Genomic DNA, 6,000 nt, shown 5'->3' with positions numbered 1-6,000 from the left:
TATATTATGTCATCATTATAAATTATTAAGCATGTTTGCGTATATTGCATACTTTTATATATGATTGTTATGATGTTAATTGGAGATGCTTTACTTTGATGGGTCTCGGTGCCGGTGGGTGCCTGTGCCAAAATCCCGAATACTATATACATTTATGAAGTAATTATGTTGAATGTCATATTAAACTGTATGCGCCGTGCCGTGCTAGTAACCGGGCACTAAACCAGATGAAAAGTTGATGCGCTCGGATTACCTCTCGGGACGATAGGACTTGCATGTAGTATATCTGCGGCTAGGATTTTACACCCTTATGCTACAACCCTTACCAACAGGGGTTTAGGTGTTGGGTAATCTGTACACCGGATTCTGTGGAGGTGGGAGAGGCCAGTCATAGTAGTATTGGTTATCAGGGGTCTGCCACTAAGTGGTCTTGGAGGCTTCGATCGGCGTAGGTCCCAGGTGACAATTGAGGTTTCATTGTAACGATAAGTTAAGTGACCCACAGTGTCTCCCGAGTTGTCACAGTAGCATATACCTCTGACTTAGTTGTGATGTTAGGTGGAAAATTTATTTAACATATGCATGCATCATTAGACTATGTGAATTGTGTGTTTGTGCATCCCCATCCCCTCACTAGCTCAATAGAGCTAACCCCCTCGTGTACACATTTTTTAAAATTATGATTCAGGTACGGAGGAGCCGAAAGCTGTGTTAGAAAAACATGGCAACGAGTGTCCTTGTGATGATTGTGCCTACGGGCCGTGAGAATTCTAGGGACTTGTTCCCCTTTTGTTTATTTTAGGGCGTAGGCCCATGTATAAACATTTACTGTTATACCCTTGTTGATCATTATTAGATGGTAATGGAAAATGGATTAATTACAGTATTTATCATCTAGGCTTTGATCATCTTGTAACTATTTGATTTTATACGCTTCCGCAAAACTATTGATCTTTTGGAATGTAATATTCCCCTTTTCGCACTCTGATATGATATTGTTTTAATATTGGTTATGATTGTGCGTTGGGACACTGTGTCAGTGATCCTAGTAGATTAGTAGGATGACACGCGTCGTCCTAGTCACCCCTTATAATGTATTTTATCCCTTGTCTGGGATGGGGGTGTGACAAATATTGTCATAACCACCATAGCTCGCCTTTGGGAGATAAGCCTCCCCAAAACAGTAACATCCACCTGGAGGATCATCTAAAAAAAACATATATAACAGTGTGAGCTCCACCGAGCCCGTGAATGAAAATGTCACCATGCATGCACATGCAAGCACAACCATATCCCCAATACATGTATCCCTGGTGCGGGCTTTTAACCCCTTTCCGCGATACACCCATTGAGTTATTGGAGAGGACCGATCAGCTCCCGCATCAGTCACCAAGGTTAGCCCGACCAGCCCTCTGGGATTAACCTGTGAGGCATCCATCCTTTCTTTCACATATCACATATCTTTTCTTGCTTATAGCCCATAACATTTCTCTTTTCTTTTCTCCTTTCATTTCATTTCTTTTCTTTTCTTTTCTCTTTCGTGTGGTCACCCTCACAGGCATCCAACACCTTAACCGCTGTTGACAAGGGTGCGTAGCACAGGTGATGATACTCTAGCCTAATGCATCTATATGGCATCTTATGAGTATGGTGGTGTCAACCGTATCCCATTCTACGGGCTACCACAGGCCTCATTTTCAAGCCGACTACGGCATCTAGTCTAGCAATTCACATACAACATTCATTGTCCATACACAGAATTCACCAGACAAACATTCTTTATTCAATAGAATTCACAGTAATTGAATTAAGTGAACAGTGTAAAAGTATCATTGTAATTTGTGTTGACATATTAGCCGTGTCGCATTTACATACACGGTGTAATTTCACTCACCTTGTTCTAGTCCTACTAATTCAGCTGTCAGTTCTGTTCTGGTTGGTGTCTGACTGTGCACCTCGAGCACGGGTTCAAAACCTAATTTATTGGATCATAAATGTGTATCAATTAATATTTAAAGTTACATTAATACCTTAATGTTGGCCTAGGCTTACTGGTCTGACTTGTATTCATACTACTATTGCTTGGGATTTCTCTAGGTCTTGCACTGGGCTTTCAAGTCTATCTCCCGGTGCATCATCCAAAGATGTGAAATTTATCTGACTTGGTACCTAACAGCATAGTCAGCCAATACATGGCCCAAACAGTCACACAAACCAGTTGCCACGCCCCCATCCCAATTATAGGAATAAAGCATAGTCAAGGGGTGACTAGGATGACACGCATCATCCTCTTTCCCACCAGGATCAATAACACAGTGTCCTAGTCCATAGTCAATAGTCAAGGATAAGCATAATAATTGTAATTTATAGAAAAGGAAAGAATATTCCATTCAAAACAGAGTGAATACAAGCGGAAGCGACATAAATAGCAATTACTATATGTTCAACTGGCTAAGTGATACAATAATAGTTTAACACTGTTTACCGACTGACCATGACGTAACTACTCAAAAGAATATAAAGTATTACAATCAATGTTCGTAATGGGCACAAAGCCCCAAAAGAATCAAAAGAGTGGATTGTCCCCAACAACATTACGGCCCGTAGGCACAATCATCACAGGGGCAACCGTCGCCGTATTCTTTCGACACAGCCTCGGATTCCTCTGCGCCAATACCATCGTAATCTGCTGGTTGAGCCTCTAGACCAGCCAGATATCCATCATCTGCATCAAAATCTAAAAGAGTGTATACACAGGGGGTTAGCTCCACTAAGCCAATAAGGGGAAGGGGAATGCATAAACACACAATCACATATAGTCCATGATGCATGTAATGTTACATAGATTTTCCACCTAACAAATAATCTAAGTCGGGGTATATGCTACTGTGATAACTCAGGAGACATTGTGGGTCACTTAACTTATCGCCACAATGAAACCTTTATTATTATCAGGGAGCCTACGCCGATCGAAGCCTCCAAGGCAACCCAATGGCGAACCCCGATGATCAGTGGTCATCCCTGACTTGACCTCTCTCCCCCACTGGCAACAAGGAGCCCCGATCACCTAACACCAAAACCCCTGTTGGTAAGGGCCGTAGCATGGGAAAGTAAATCCTAGCCGCAGATATACTACATGCAAGTCCTATCATCCTGAGAGCTATTCCGGGTGCATCAACGTCCCATTCCATCTAGTACCCAGGTACCAGCATGCCACGGCACATACAGGGCAGGATGACAATCAATAATTCTTATAATCATTTCTGGGGCTCCGGCACTGGCATACCCGACATCGTAACCCGATACAATAAACATAATCACACATTGCATCAATTCGTAACCAACATAGTTAATATGCAAGAATGCAACATGTTAAGAATGGATGCAAGCATAAGCACAATTATATGATCTATATAGTTATATATAACAAGCCCAAACATCACCCAAAACCCACTCACAGTTTGATTGATTGTTGCTCAGGGTGTTTGATAAGATTTACCTCGGTGCACGTACTCCCGTACAAGTTACAAAGTCTGGGGATGCGTGAGAATAATGTTAGAAGAGTATAGGTGGGTTCCATGAAGGGTCCCGACAATTAGTTTAAAGTCTAAGTCAAGACAGCATGGACGGACGTAGGGACGAAGGCAACCAAGTGAGTCTGTTCTTGGTTCCGCCCAGACAAGCTGTGAAAGATGGGACGGATTCACGGACGGAACTTCCGAGTGAATCGTCTGTGCATCCGTCCAAACCCTGAGACTTTCCCGAGAGTGAACGGAACCACGGACGGAACTTCTTTGTGAATCTGTTCCTGGCTCCATCCCAACCAGTCCACCAGGTTATACCGAACAGATCAACGGACGGAACCACGATGTTGGATCCATTCGTGGATTCATCGAATCTCTTTTCGAGATTAGGCAAGATTTCCATCTCCAGCCTCCCATTCTTGAGACCACAGGGTTCCTAGGCTTAGGGAGGTGAATCTCAAGCTTCGATAGGGTCCAAAGCACCTAGCCTAACATGGACCTTAGAGGATTTCAACGGGTTTGGAACCATCTCCAGGGTTTCCCAAACCCTAGACTTAGGCCTTGAGGCTTAGAACAATAGTCCAATCCATTCAAGTCATGAAAGCATCAAGGGGGAGAGAAATAGGTCTCTAGTCAAGGATCCAAAGAGAGGTATTGGGTTTCGAAAAGGAAACCCTAAGCTGGAATCGATCCCAAGGGGTTCCCAAGTTTAAATGGAAAGAGAGGGAGAAGGGGAGAGTACTCACCTCAAGGATGAGCCAATGAATGGCTTCCACCTCCAACAGCTCTCTCCAATCACCTTCTCCTTCAACTTCAATGCCCTCCAAGCTCTCAACGGTTTTAGGTAGGTAGGAGAAGAGAAAGAGCCATAAATGGCAGGGTTGTGCCTTTATAGTTAAGCTCCCACTTAGGGCCTGTTTGGTTTGGGACTTTAAGAGTTAAAACTTCAATTAAATGCCACCATAGGCAAGTGGGTCCACCTATATAGCATATGCACAATTCAAGGAGGCCAAGGGAGGGGTCCACCTTATCTAGGTGCTTAGGTAGGATGCACGGGATATGAGGTGTGGGTCCCACATGAGGAAAACACTCAAAAGCTTAAAACAGTACGGACGGATTCACGGATGGAAGCAGTCTTGTGAGTCCGTTCGTGACTCCGTCGCTGCTGTAAGGGCAGATCTCAAGGAGAATTGTTGGGCTCTGGCCCACACGTCAAGGCCTTAAAGAGGAGGGTACACTAAGATACAGCAAGGGAAAATCTTACCCCTCGACCATCACGACGTGTCCTTCGTGATCCCAAAGAGTTTCCCTACCGCAATGCTAAGCTCATCGCCGAAGGAGGTGTCTAAATGTGGGGACACAGGAAACACCTTTCGGTACTCTTCACTCCGGGGGCTCGTGCTAGGAGGGTGGTCGATGAAATCGCCATCGACGAATCTCCCCCACTACTGGTTGAGGAACCTTTCTTCTACAGGTAGACCTGTGTAGTGGTCAATGATCTTGTAGTTGGGTTTGACCACAAGTGAAAATAGTTCCCCAGCGTACAAGGTAGCAGTATCTACACATCACAAGAGAGAGAAACTATAATTAATTAGCAAATTCGGGTGCGAATGTAACACCAATACCCAAGTCAGCAGTTCAGCTAAAACCAATCTTGGACATGGTTACTTGGCCCTGTGGGGCCCCCTTAACTACCCAGGGTATGGAGGACAGCAAGCATAAATGGAGAGGGGTATTTTAGTCATTTACCACCTCATCACACAACCCACAGGTCCCTGGTAAAGGTCCAAAAAGGCAGGACACAACATGAGCCCAATTTATATCTCTGGGCGTTTCACTGGGTGATTGGGCCAATCGCCCAGTGCATCGCCCAGAGCCTGTTTGACACGGGTTTGGGCAGTTTTTCTTGGATTTTGCAGTAGGGGCTGCCATGACTTTGATCTAGTATGCATGAGGGATGATCATGGACCATAATTGAAGTAAAATTCAGTGGTCTAAATGGTTTTGGGTTTGGTTTTCCCATTTGGAAGCCAGGAGGTGTTTTGACAGCACAGAGAACAGCTGTCCAGGCTGAGCTCAAGCTCAAGGATCCAGTTTGGGCTGCATGTAGGGCCTGTTTTACGTATATTTTCATGGTAGGACACTGATCCTAAGGTATGCAAGGATCAGCTTGCATGCAAAGATCCATGCCCAGACTGCCTATTCTGGGTGCAACTATGTTGTGCAGTCAAGCATAGAGATTGACTTCAGTCTCAACTGTAAAAACAGCAGTAAAACTTGCTATATTATGATTAGATCTTACATGCAATGGCTTTGCATGTTAGATCTAATGCATCCTAAGGCATTCTCATGGTGTTCTGAGCATTACTAGCCAGAGATACCACCATCAGAGTAGAGATCAGAGAACAACCATAGAAAATAGCAGCACACAAAGATTATGAGCATTACCTGGAGGTTGTATAAGGCTGGATCAGTG

The sequence above is a fragment of the Telopea speciosissima genome, chromosome 3 (assembly GCF_018873765.1).
Source record: "Telopea speciosissima isolate NSW1024214 ecotype Mountain lineage chromosome 3, Tspe_v1, whole genome shotgun sequence".
Taxonomy (NCBI): domain Eukaryota; kingdom Viridiplantae; phylum Streptophyta; class Magnoliopsida; order Proteales; family Proteaceae; genus Telopea; species Telopea speciosissima.
The sequence above is the reverse complement of the archived record's forward strand: the minus strand, read 5'-3'. Positions refer to the sequence as shown.